Consider the following 15508-nt stretch of genomic DNA (forward strand, 5'->3'; position numbering starts at 1 on the left):
GTGTCACAAGTCGTTTGGGAGCTGGATTTTTGATGGTTGTGGTTGTAAGGAAGACCCCAGCAGGTTTTCGCCGTTGAACGGTTTTCAGTTTCATTTATTTCAAGGAGGATTGTAACGGTGCTGCACTGATTCATAATTGCTTCACTACATCTGCTTTTAGAGGAGAGAACAACAGCAACAACAACAACAACAAAAGACACACACACACACACACACACACACACACACACACACACACACACACACACACACACACACACACACACACACACACACACACACACACACACACAGAGAACCCACACATACACAAAAAGTAACAAAGTAATTTTCGTGTTTGTATTTTCTTTGTTGTTAATGTTGTTGTCGAACCGATTTGTATCAAAAAGCTGACGTCATGATGATTTGATTCACAGATATCTGTAACTTCTCATTTGAATGTCATTTTAATTATCTTTGAATTGTTTCAGTGAAAACGCAGTTTCCTTTGGGTATTGTTCTGTATGTGCTTGCAGGAGCACTGTTTTCGTTTTTCTCTCTCTCTGTTTCAATCTTTCTTTCTCTCTTTAACTCTATTCCTCCCTCTTTCTCTCTCCATTCCTACCTCAACCCTCTTTATTTTTCTCTCACTCTCACTGTCTCCCTCTCTCTCCCCCTCTCTTTCTCTCAATTTCTTACTTAGACCCCCCTGGCCCCCGCTCTTTTTCTCTCAGAAGTATCGGTGGCACACCATCAGGGAACATAACAGAGAATGGTACAGACGAGATGTGATACACTATGGTAACTCTGCAGTATTTCTCCCTTCCTCACCCTCCCCTTTCTCTCTCTCTCTCTCTCTGTCTCTGTCGCTTCCTGTCTGCCTGTCTCTCTGCCAATCTCTCTGACTCTATGTCTGTGTCTCTCTCTCTGTCTCTATGTAGATTAGCAAGGACAGATTGGAAGAACACGCTAGGCCTAAAATCTTATTCCTTGAATAAAAATGTTTTGAGTTCTGAGTTCTGTCTCCCTCTGTCTGTCTGTCTCCCTCTCTCTCTCTTTTTCGAAAGTAACATGGTACAGTGCCGACGATTCAATTTTTGTTTTATGTCCATTCTAGGTAATTCAATATCTACGTTAAAATATTCATATGTACTTCGATGTTGTAGTTCTATGTGTCATTCTATGTGTTCTGTCCAGAATTTGTATTTCCTTTCTTTTAATTGCGAAAATGGAAAATAATATGGCATGCCGTCTCTAAACCCAAAGAAACATACAGGCACATGGGAACACACAAATGAGTTCTTTAGGATCCCTAATCTCAGCGAAATAAACCGTTCGTTAACAAATACCTGAACATGTCATGAAAAGTAGTGAGGACGTGGGGGTTGGGAGAGCAAGGGGGATTTATTGAAAGGGTGCAGGATTCCCCTGTTTCATTTGTGTATATACGTATGTATGTATGTATGTATGCGCGCGCGCGCGCTCGTGTGTGTGTGTGTGTGTGTGTGTGTGTGTGTGTGTGTTCACCCATTCATTTATTTACACATTTATCTTATTTATTTCGCTATTTTCCGTGCGTAGTGTGTTTATTTACTTTCCTGCGGGTACTTATTTTGCGTGGAAAGGATGCTGAGTGCGAATCATGTGATCCACGTCTCTGCGTTTGACGGGCTGGAAAAAAAACAACAACAACTAAACGGTTCTGTCCATAAGATGTTACACTTAGAGTTTTTAGGATTTGTTGTTGTTGGTTTTTTTTAAGCACAAAAACTTTAACATACATGTCTATACGTCAAGCGCGGTCTTAATGTTTCGCTTGCTTCGTTTTCGTTCGTTGTTTTGATTTTTGATTTTGTTGTTCTTGTTGTTTTAGTTGCTGCTGCTGCTCTTGTTATTATTGTTGTTGCCGTTGTTGTAAATGCTGCTGCTGCTGCTGATTTTGTTGTTGTTGTTGTTCTTCTTCTTCTTGATGGTGGTGTTGATTGTAGTGGTGGTGGTGGTAGAGGTGATGATGGTGATGGTGATGGTGATGCTATAATGGTATGTTTATTCGTTATTTTTCCACGGCAGAGATCACCCCTATTCGCACTTGTTTGTAAAGTTCACGTGGCATTCCATTTCTTTTTTTTTTAATATATATATGATAATGATTATCCTCATGTTGTTGGAAATATAGTCAGGTCAACATGTCTTTTGCTTACACATTTCGACTGCATGTTTCTCGATCATGTTTAATACCGATGCTTTCTTTTGTGTTTTGTGTTCCCTTTCCAGCGTTTTATGAATAACCTGGCATATATCCTCTCTCTCTCTCTCTCTCTCTCTCTCTCTCTCTCTCTCTCTCTCTCTCTCTCTCTCTCTCTCTGTGTCTCTCTCTCTTCTCTCTTTCATGTAGCTGTCTGAAAATTTCAACAACAAAAAATATGTGTGTTTCTATGTTTATCTATGCGCCTGTCTGTCCGTCCGTCCGTCCGTCCTTCCGTCCGTCTGTCTGTCTGTCTGTCTGTCACTTTTTGTCCAACTGATACGTCGTCAGATGCATATGAAATGCAGTGCAATCATGATTTTTAAGCAAACACGTACATACGCAAAGACGCACACACACACACACAAACAGACACACACACACACACACACACACACACACACACACACACACACACACACACACACACACACAAAGATTACACAAAAGCACACATGAAAACATACATGAAAACACACACACACACACACACACACACACACACACACACACACACACACACACACACACACACATGTTCCCACCACCCACAAAGCAGACCATGGCTATTAAACGTATATTTTGGCACAACACACACGCGATCAGGAACTCACTTTTTTCTGTGTAGCGGTTGTGGGTATGGCGATTAAGTAAGAAAAGAAAACATACTGTCGTGTCTTCTATTAATTGAGAAGTTGTTCCATGAATGTACATCTATGGTATATTCGTTTATTTATTTATTATTTTTATTTGTTTGTTCATTCATTTATTTATTCATGTATTTGTTTATTCATTTATCAATGTAATCATATGTTTATTTATTCATTTATTTATTCATTTATCTATTATTCATTGATTAATTGATTGGTTGATTCATCTATTCAATCATTCATCTATTCAGTTATTTGTTAATTCATTCACTCACTCATGTATTTACTTATTCATCTTCTGTCCGTCGCTCCCTGCCTTGTGGTGGCCTCAGGATACCCGTGACTGCATGACGTTGTCAGTGCTGCTTGAACAACAACAACAACAACAACAACAACAACAAAACCCAACAAAACAAAACAACACCAACAACATATTAAAAGTGTTCCGTTCTCATTGCTGAGTGATGACTGTGCGGGAGGTGTGGCTCTTTTCTGGAGGGAGAAAGACTGCTGTGTTGTGTTGGTCTTGTGGCTGGTTGGTTGGCAGTGTGAAGGTGCTGGTGCAGCAACATGTGTGTATACTGGCCTACCTAACCCAAGCGGTCAACACGAAGCAAGCAAGCATGACAGCAAGCAAACAAGTGAACAAGCATGCTGGTGAGCTATCAATGTGGCAAAAAAAACAGGCGAAGAAGGAAGGGAAGGAAGGAAGGAAGGAAGGAAGCAATCAATCAATCAATCAATCAATCAATCAACGAATCAATCAAGCAATTAATCAACCATTCAAACAATCACCTAACTGCAAAAAAAAAAAAAAAAAAAAAAAAAGAAGAAAGAAACCAACAAAAACACACACCCAAACCACCAAAGAAACATGTCAACCAGTGTGTCAGTCAGTCAGTCATGCAATGAATTGATGAATCAAGGAACGACTCACTCCATCAAACGACCAATCAACCAATCAAAAGCAAGGAACGACTCACTCCCTCAAACGACCAATCAACCAATCAAAATCAAAGAACGACTCACTCCATCAAACGACCAATTAACCAATCAAAAGCAAGGAACGACTCACTCCCTCAAACGACCAATCAACCAATCAAAATCAAAGAACGACTCACTCCATCAAACGACCAGTTAACCAATTAAAATCAAGGAAACGACTTACTCCATCAAACGACCAATCAACCAATCAAAATCAAAGAATGACTCACTCCATCAAACAACCACTCCATCAAACGACCAATCAACCAATTAAAATCAAGGAACGACTCACTTCATCAAACGATCAATCAGCCAATCACGTAGAGACGCAATCCAGTCAGCTAGCCAGTCAGTCAGGTTAGCACACAAATCGGTCGGAACGGTCGAGGCCTGTTCACAGTACTGCCGACTGCAGATACCGCTAAATATCAGCAAACAAACACTTTTGAAAGTAACCGTCTATGCAATTCAGATATCTCACATTCAGCAACCGTTGAAAAGCTAATGCACAAAATAACTAACTAAATAAATTAATCATAGCTACCTAAATACCAAACGAACGAACCAATCAACTAACTAACAAGCTAATTATCTGATTATCTAACTAACCAACTAACTAACGAATGAACGAACGAACTACCTACCTACCTACCTTCCTACGTACGTACGTACCTACCTACCTACCTAATTAACTAACAAACCAACTAACCAACCAAGTAACTAAACCAAAATCCGTGTTCATACATGAATGCATGCATAAGGAATGCATACAAAACACACACAAAAAGCATTGTATCAATGCTTTATACAAACCTGGGGTAGGCTCTCAAGGCCAGACCAGCACGTTGCGTTCATTTTCTTTCTTTTCTGTCTTTCTTTCTTTTTTTTTTTATCCTCCCTTGATTAAGCCGATGGGTGTGGCGTAACAGCACCTCTCCGCACGCTTTTGACACCTCGTGTTGAAACTGAAACTGGAAAATCCAACGATGTATTTCTTAGCTCAGATAAGATCGGCAGAAACCAAATGTGGACCCTCTTTATCATGGCTAGAAAACAAGCGAGAGAAAAGGGCAGTACGGGATAACATTAATATAGATACTAGTTCCAGTTTTAGTTTCAAGGCCGTGTCTTATCATATAGACTTTCTTTCTTTCTTTTGCGTTCGACGGCTACGCAGTCAGGGTCGAAGTCCGAGGGATGTCACAAACTCGGACGTCCGGCGAAGATCGGCTACCGTCTCCCAGAGTTTGGTGTTGAGGTCAGCACCGCCAGGCCAGGACTGCTGCCGCATCTTCTCATACAGGGGGGCAGTCTTTGAGAATATGGGATGGGGTCTGGTTAGCCTGGCCGTGGCTGCCACTCCAATCCTCTTCAGGCCGCAGTGTCATGTGCGAAGGCGGTAGATGGTAGTCTGGTGTCTCCTCTCCAGTGTCCTGATGGGATCCTGGTATGCCTGGTAGCCTCCGTTCAGGGTGACCCAGCCTCTTCGGAATCTGCTGCGGAGGAGAGTTTTTGCTTCCTCATACGTGGCAGGAACGGTTGGCTGTGTGAGCTGGCTTCCTTCCCTAGCAAGGTGGTCTGCACGCTCGTTGCCTGGGAGGCCTACATGGGCAGGCACCCACTGGAGGGTCGTTGGGGCTGTTTGGGTAAGGGTTGCGAGGGAGGCATTAAGGGACTGGATCTGTGGACCAGGATCAGGGGAATCAAGGGCCTGGAGTGTGGACATGGAGTCAGTGAAGATGGAGATGCTGCCAAGGGGCTTTCCACAGGAGGAGAGGAATTCTGCTGCCGTTTTTATGGCTAGGACTTCAGCTCTGAAATTGGAACAGAGCTTTCCTCCAGGGAATGCGATGCTGCTGTGCTCTCCATTGAGAAATCTGACGTAGACACCACTGCCTCTGTTGTGTGTGGCTTCCTCCGCTGATCCGTCCGTGTATACATGGGTCCAGGAGCTGGCTGGGTAGGACTCCTCTATTATGGCCAGAGTCAGGATCTTGAGAGTAGCTGGTTGCTGGCATTTGGTGGCGATGCCAGGAACTCTGAGGCTGATGGTGGCCTCTATCTCGTGGTCAAGCCTCCAGTCAGGCAAGGTAAGGTCAGTGCAAGACTCCCCTTTTGCCGCCAGAACATCGCTGTGCTGTGCTCTAAGTGCTTTATACTGGTGGTTGAGGCTCTGACGTTTGAGACGGTTCTTGGTGGGCTGCTCCAGTCTGTGGTGTAGGTGGTGTGAGGGCAGTCTTCTGAGCTTCTCTCCCTGCATCAGGACTTTCAGGTTGCGTCTTCTCTCCAGGGGCTCGACGTTAGCAGTTTTCTCCATGTCATGGATCGGCGTGGACCTCATGGCTCCAAGTATGAGGCGTAGTCCCATATTTTAGACTTTGTCGAGCCGGCTCTTGTTGGTCTTGGAGGCTGTTCCCCACGAGGTTAAGGCGTACTACATGGTGGGTCTGACTTCATATAGACTGATTCCTATGCTTCGCATTGATCAGGCCTTGAGATTCCTACCCCTGGTTTAAGTGAAACAGTGACATTAAAGAAAGCAACACAAGAAACAAATAGCTGAGTGGTTAAAGCCTTGGACTTTCAATCTGAGGGTCCCGAGTTCGAATCTCAGTAACGGCACCTGATGGGTAAAGGGTGGAGATTTTTCCGATTTCCCATTACAACATATGTGCAGAGCTGCTAGTGCCTGAACCCCATCTGTGTGTATACGCATGCAGAAGATCAAATACGCACGTTAAAGATCCTATAATCCATGTCAGTGTTCGGTGGGTTATGGAAACAAGAACATACCCAGCATGCACAACCCCGAAAACGGAGTATGGCTGCCAACATGGCGGGTTAAATAAACAAAACAGTCATACACGTAAAATGTCTCTCTAAGGGTGTATGCTTGCGTGCCTGAAATGTGAATGAATGACACAGGAAACGAATGATGAGCGTCCAATGGCAACCAGTCAGTCGGCTCTACCCATGTTGGCAGCCTGTTGTGCAAATGATCCCGAGTTTGTAAAGCGCTTAGAGCTTGGTCTCCGACCGAGGACAGGCGCTATATATATATATATATATATATATATATATATATATATATATATGTATAAGTATCTATATCATTCATCATTCAAATGCTGAAAACATGCGCAAGATCGGTGGGGTAAGACACGATAAAGACAGACAGAAAACGGCCAGTGCACCAAAGCCACGTACCTACTTAACAAACCCTCCAACTCATCCTCCGGGAATCTAGTTCAGTTGGCAGGAGGTCGGATGGTGAGGGAGGGGAGAAGCATGGGGGTGGTGGGGGTGGGGGGGGGCAGAGAGGGGGAGGGAGCGGTGGTGTTGTGAAGATAAGATCGAAGACGTCTGTGGCCTCCAGTTGAAATTGATGAAGTTCATCGATCAAGTGTCAGACACCTTCCGAGTCAAAAATTCAGAGAGACCTCAGTGTGCATAAATAACAGGAAGGAGTTTCCTTCATCATGACCGTGCTTAGAATTGTTCACTGACTGCAAAGAATCCATTGCTCATTTGATGAGTACTCCTGTCAAGACATATCAAAGTTTTATTTCATGGTAGATCAGTTTCAGTTTCAGTAGCTCAAGGAGGCGTCACTGCGTTCGGACAAATCCATATACGCTACACCACATCTGCCAAGCAGATGCCTGACCAGCAGCGTAAGCCAACGCGCTTAGTCAGGCCTTGGTAGAAAATTGAATAAGCAACTGTTATTTTTTTACATCAAGCTATCGATATTTTTTTAATATATGTACACACACTAACACACACACACACACACACACACACACACACACACACACACACACACACACACACACCATCACCATCACCATAACCATAACCATCTGTAGCTGTTGAAGCTGTTGAAGAGAGTGGAATGGTTGTGTTGTGGCTGTAGCTGAAAAATTACCTCCTTCAGAATAAATCCTTTTTTTTTGCGAGCGCACATTATGACAACACACACACACACACACACACACACACACACACACACACACACACGCATATATATATAATTATGTTTCCAGTGAAAGTGGGTCATATAAAATTCCGTCCCACCATTAACTTGTGTTGCCTAAGCATGCTGCCATGTCAGTTACTAAAGAAAAGGATCACTCAGAAAGCATGTTGTCTTGTCAATAGTGAGACAGAACCATCAGTATCATTATCCTCAATAACCACCATCACTCCCACCACCACCAACAACGCCAAGAACCAGAAACAATACTGACACCCACACACCCTCCCCCCGCCTCTCCCCGTGCCATCCACCACCACTACGAACCAAACCAACAACACAGAGATGCGTAGACAGACACGGGCACAAACACAAACAGACACAAAGACATGCATACAGAGACACTAACACAGACACATGCAGACACAGTCAGACACACACACAGACACACACACACAGACACACACACAGACACACACACACAGACACACAGACACACACACACACACACACACACACACACACACACACTTGCATTCTTCTTAAAACATATTAGCATCCACCAGTTCCCACCCCGACTTCCCATCTCTCCACACATCATTGTCTGTGTGAACTCTTTTGCCCAGTTTGCTATTTCCATGTGCCCCCTCTCTAATGCTTCCACATGTGCACGCGAGGTAACCATTTTTTATCGTTTTGCATTCATCTGTTTATTCACTTCATTGCTGTTTTTGTGCGCATAGAGTTGACTTCATCAAGATTTTGCGCCTTATAAATATTATTATTATTAGCAGTAGTATTTTTAATGTATTTATCTATTATTATTTTTTTTATTAATCTTTTTTTTTTTCTCAAGGCCTGACAAAGCGCGTTGGGTTACGCTGCTGGTCAGGCATCTGCTTCGCAGACGTGGTGTAGCGTATATGGATTGGACCGAACGTGGTGACGCCTCCTTGAACTTCTGATACTGATACTGATTCTTATTTGCTCCTGTTCGTTCTTTGATGGGAGCATTTCTGCTGCAAATTCAAATTTACCCTATCCTGTATGGTATGCGGTCAGACATCTGCTCTTCTTATATATATATATATATATATATATATATATATATATATATATATATATATATATATATATATATATACATACATACATATACATACATATATATATTTTTTCTTTCTTTCTTTGTTTTTCACAGCAGAAGTGGTTCGGTGTAAACGGATCAGTCCGACGCTTTGACACATGCTTGAGACTGAAACTGAAAGTGTCTGATAAATGTCACACTGAGTGCCCTTTAATATTCTTGTATGACGGGCCCTCATTCTGTCAGTGTGGTCACAACAGCAGGAAGTAGAGACTGGAGAGCGTTCAGGAAGAACCGTTAAGGACAACGGAGGATACTAGGGTAAATTTTATTCGTCAAAAGATGATTTTGAAAAAGAATGGATCAAAAGGACTCTGTTATCTCACAGAGGGGAGGAAGGGGGATTCTATGAGAAATTACACTCGTCAGAAATTAGCACACACACACAAAAATGATGAAAAGAACCATATTATCTCACAGAGGAGGATACTGTGATCAATTACATCCGTCAGAAGAAAGAAAAAAAAAAGGGGGGGGGTTATCAAAAGAACCATTTTATCCACAGAGGGGGATACTATGACAAATTACACTCGTCAGAAGACAACAACAACAACAACAACAAAAATGATCATAAGAACCTTGTTTTGTCACAGAGGAGGATAGATATTATGACAAATAACACTCGTCAGAAGTTAGCACACACACACACACACACACACACACACACACACACACACACACATAAACACACACACACACACACACACACACACACACACACACACACACACACACACACACACACACACACACACACATCAAAACAACCTTATCATCCCACAGAGGAGGATACTATGTACATGAACACAGAAGGATCAAAGATCGGAAAAGCCAAGGATCAAAAGGACCATGTTACCCTGGTAGGTGAACACGGGGTTGAGGGGAAGACGTTACTGTCACTCAGGACAGGTAGGTACGACACACGTGAAACACGCCAGCTGCTCTGTTGGGTTCTGGAGGGCCGGTGCAGTGTGTCATGATGTGAAGGGGAAAGGCGGAATGTTCTCTGTGTGATGGAAGGTGGTGGGTGGGTGAGCGACAAGCGTGTTTGGCATTGCATCCTCATTTACACAGCTTGTCCTTTTTATGTTAGCCAGCTTGCATGTCACATCAGAAGCTGATCGCGGACAGGCGAATATGCGCGACTGGAGCAGCTGGCGATATCACTCTGTGTGTGTGTGTGTGTGTGTGTGTGTGTGTGTGTGTGTGTGTGTGTAGATAGATACATACATACATACATAAATACGTACATACATACATGCATATGTGCCAAACAGACAGACTCACAGAGGTAACATATGTGCGTACATACATACACACACAAGCACACAGAAACAAACAAAAACATATTCACATGCACATGTATGTATGTATGTATGTATGTATGTATGTATGTATGTATGTATAAGACTAGTTCCATGTATTGTTGCAGCCATTAGAACATGATGATGATGATGATGATTACAACAACAACAACAACAATAATAATAATGATGATGATGCTGCTGCTGCTGCTGCTGCTGATGATGATGATGATGATCATGATCATGATCATGATCATAATTATGGTAAAAACATAAATAACAAATACAAGCATTTAACACAGCGGCTTGTCCATAGATATACATGAAAACGAAATGTTTGTGAAAGAGAGAGAGAGAGAGAGAGAGAGAGAGGGGGGGGGGGGTAACAGAAAAAAAACCCACCCCTCCCGACCACATGGTTTCACACTGTGTTTGGAATGAGACGATTACTATACCGAAATGCCATGGCATTTGGGTAGACTACCTTTACTGCACGCAAACGAACCTTAAGAAGCCATGGACTTGTCTTTTAAAGAGAAAGAACAAAAGTTGAATACTCCACTTTGGTCAGCAAATAAATTCGTACGAGCAGACAGGCACAGAGAGAGAGAGAGAGAGAGAGAGAGAGAGGTGGGGGGGGGGAGAGGGAGAGAGAGGGAGACAGACACAGAGAGAGAGATGAGGGGGCAGAGTGACACAAAAAGAGAGACATAGACAAGGACATACGCAAAGACTGTAGACAAGGGCAGAGACATAGACAGACAGACAGATGCAGACAACGAATAGACAGACAGACAAAGACAAAGAAGTTTAGTGGGGTTTTTTTCCCTATAATTATGTCTATTTATTCTACGCTTCTTTTGGCAATGCTGTCACGGCGAACATGTTTATGAGGAAGTTGTGCACGTGCCGCAGAGTGATTAGCACGTGCAGAGCATGGGAAGGTGTCACAGACTGACAGACGTAAGAATGGGAGGGGCGTGGCGGGAGGCCGTGGGGGATGGGGGGCGGGCGGGGATGGAGGACACTGTGTAGAAATGTGTGCGGCACCACCAATTGTTTGCAAACCATAGGTCGACAATGTTAGATGTTCTTGTGTTTTTCTTTCTTTTTTTTTTTTCTTTTTTAAAAATCAAGGACAACAACAGCACAAGTTGTTTGCATACCATAGATCGACAATGTTAAACGTCCCTGTGTTGTTGTTGTTGTTGTTGTTTTTCAACAGCAACCACAACAACAGCAACATCATCAAAACCACCACCACCACCACCAGATAGAACACAACAAGAGACGCTTATTAAACGCTTTCAAGGCTAATCCACTGAGACCTACACACAGACTGAGAGTAAGACATACACACAGACTGGGAGACAGGGACAGGGACAACAGAACAACAACAGCAGCAGCAACAAGGGAGACAGACAGACAGACAGACACACACACACACACACACACACACACACACACACACACACACACACACACACACACACACACACACACACAGAGGAAAAACCGACGCTGACACAAAGACAGAAAGATAGAAAGCGACCATACTAAACAGCCTATATTTTAACGATAGAACCACGATAGTAAGTAAGCAAAAAAGAGCTACAAGACACTGTGTGAGATGTCCATTCTAAAACGCACAAAGAGATGTCGACTGACGAACTGCAAAACACAGACCGACACCGCACAATAGGCAAGCGTTTCCATTCCTCACTCAGTGTTACGTGGGACACGGTGACACGGCTGAAGCCTGACATCGACAACCTTTGCACGTGCTGCACGTAGCGCTAATTAATCGCACGTGCGCTGTAGCTTCATGTACTCATGCTTAGAAAAAAACACACATGCTTTTGCCAGGAAACGTGACATAAACAACAAAGTAAAAGTAAATGGAAACAGCAACACAACAACGACAGGTTTCAGTTTCAGATTGAATGAGGTGTCTAGAGTGTGGAATAGAATAAAACAGTGGAGGAATAAGGAAAGGAAGAAAGAAAGAAAGAGAAGGAAAGGATACATCCTCCCCTAAATCCCACCCTCCACCCTCCATCCATCCTACAAAATGAACAAATAAATACAACACACACACACACACACACATACACATGCACACACACACACACACGCACACACACGTACACACACACACACACACACACACACACACACACACACACACACACACACACATGTGCGTGCATGCCCACGCTCTCTCTCTGTCTCTCTCTGTCTCTCTGTCCCTCTCTCTCTTTCTCATATGGACATAGTGTTTTTTGCACGTGCACGTGAACACGTGTGTGGGTGCGCCATGTCTGCTTCGGTAATGGCGTTCGTTGTTTCTTGTCATTAAGTTAGCATCTCTATTTTTCTTTTCTTTTTTTTTCTTTTTTTTTTGTCCTGAGGGTTGGATGTAAAAATAGTACTCCCCCCCCCCTCTTATTTCATTTTGTCCTGTGGAAAAGGAAGTGATTGAATCTTGATTGGTCCGCATGGGGCTCGAACGCAAGCACAGGACTCCCGCCTGCCAGTCTGTCGCATCACCACTAAGCCACCACTGCTGGAACCGGGGTAAAAAAAAAAAAAGAAAAAAAAGAAGCTATTGCACGGATAGGCTAATACTCTATAGCAAGTGAACCAGTATCTGTTCTTTTCTGGTGTTAGATGCCTGTGGATGGAAGCAATATGAAGAAAATATATATCCATGTCCCCCCCTGCCCCACCCCCAGCTCCCACGCCCCTCTTTTTACCATCATAAAGTAAACAAAGTATTTTGTTAAATGCCAGCAAAATTGCCTATAAAAACCGTGGACAATGGAACACAATGACTGCCTTACAGCATCCAACTTCATTGGATAATCTGAGTGAGTAAAACTGGTACAGTTTCAAGGCACAGCTTGTTTCTTTTCTTCCTCTCTTTACCTATCTACACACACACGCACACGCACACACGCACACGCATACACACACATACATACACCGATATATATACACACACACGCGCGCGCGCGCACACACACACACACACACACACACACACACACACACACACACACAGAGAGAGAGAGAGAGAGAGAAACACCGACACACACATACACAGTCACTTACACTGTGAGACACATACTCCTCCCGGGACCAGCCCATATTTGTGCATCTTCTCCGAGTGCAGCCGGAGAGATGTGCAGGCTAGCTGAAGTGAATGAGGACAAGCTGTGTGAACGAGTGGGAGGCAGACGACTGAGCCAAACGCTACCACTCACCCTCCTTCCTTCACCATCCATCATCCGGGCAACATTCCGCCTCCCCATTACATCACCATCATCACACCAGTATCACCAGCCTCTCAGAGACTACACTGGCAGCTGACGACGCTTTGAGCTTCTTTGTTTTACCACAATCAGCAGAATAACAGGCGTATCTACTCCCCTCCCCCGCCCCCCTCCCCAACCTCAAGCACCCACACACTTCTCTCAGACCCTCACGGTGGTTCTGCACTCAGACAGGCAAGGTGTGATGTATAACAGTCGTGTTCCACTATGACCATCAGAACAGCAGAAGAGGTAACTGCTGTCCCCACTATCTGGGCTAGAATTTGATTATAGTGGAGTGTCTTGACCAAGGTACATCCCCCACTCCCTCGGCCAAGAAGGTTTTAGGGCAGTCGGGGTTGGGATGGTTCCCAAAGGCCCCCTAGGTTGCAGCCAGTGCAATTTGGCCACCCAGTTTGAGTCATAGTCCTTCACAAAAGACTAAGCTGTACATGATTTCCCATTGCATTGGAGAAACCAACAGTTCTCATTTTGCTGTTGACCCAACTGTAAACTTACGTCAGTCTGTGATGTAGGCTCATACATGATGGCCGTAGGCAGTTACATATGTGAATACTTAGGATTGTTTCCCTGAAAGGTGTGAAACTTGAAAGACAGTTTTATGGAATTGTTGACTGTTGTTCATCATCCTGTTTTGTATCTTATAATCCTCTACGGTACCATCTCCCCCCCCGCTCCCCCCCCCTTCTGAATTTCATTCGCTCAGGTCAACATATGTGCAGACCACCTGGTGCCTGAACCCCCTTCGTGTGTATATGCACATTGAAGATCACGTTAAAGATCCTGAGTGTAATCCATGTCAGCGTTTGGTGGGTTATGGAAACAAGAACATACCAGCATGCACATCCCCCCAAACGGAGTATGGCTGCGTATGCACATCTCCCAAAACGGAGTATGGCTGCGTACTTGTCAGGTTAAATTAACAAAACGGTCATTCACGTCAAATGTTACATGTCTGTCTGAGGATGTGTGCGTTACTGAAGTATGATTGAATGACACAGGAAACGAATATTAAGCGCCCAATGGCAGCCATCAGTTGGCTCTACCGAGGTAGGCAGCCTGTTGTGCAAATGACCCCGTGTTTATAAAGCGCTTGGAGCTTGGCCTCCGACCGAGGACAGACGCTTTACAAGCATCCATATCATTCATTCATCATCATTCTTTCAACAAATTAAAAGGAAGTTGTGATGAAAGAGGCATTAGCTGCATTGCCAAAGTAAAGTAAAGCAATTTCATCAAGTTTCCGACTGCAGAATGATGAATAGAATCAGCAATTGAGGTGCTCAGAATAATTACCACATTGAATGTCACTTTACCCTGTGCTCAAATCTGTTTCTCTCTTTTGATGCTGAATTGCGATGACAGCCTCAGTCAAACAGTGATATTGTCCTGGAACAATTTGCAGCTTACACTTTTGTGAGCATTCTGTATTCCAAGCATTTAGGTGTAATACACGGACGATATTTTTCTATGTGCTGTGGATAAAAGAATGCTCAGAGTGGCTTTTAAAGAACATAGAACTTGAATTTCATTTCAAATACAACCATGCTTTATTTCTCACTTCTTCTCTGTCATCCTTTTCTTTTTAATATCTTTGATCTTCTCTGTCTCACTGTTCCCTCCCCACTCTCTACTTTTTGTCCCGTCTTTCTTTCAGGCCATCTTTCTCCCGTCCACTCTGTCTAATTTATCAAAACGATAGACCAGAACACCAAACCTAAAACTATACACATGGTACGGTCCAAAAAGAAGGTTGATTTTTGGCCAAACAGCATTTCACGGCAATCACGGCTGTGAGTTCATAAAAAAAAAAATCATCCAGAGCTTGGCATTCGAGGACGAGTGCCAATTCACTCCTTCTCCAGGTGTAACCGTCCCCAACAGAAGT

Source organism: Babylonia areolata, chromosome 24 (assembly GCF_041734735.1).
Source record: "Babylonia areolata isolate BAREFJ2019XMU chromosome 24, ASM4173473v1, whole genome shotgun sequence".
NCBI classification, from domain to species: Eukaryota; Metazoa; Mollusca; class Gastropoda; order Neogastropoda; family Buccinidae; genus Babylonia; species Babylonia areolata.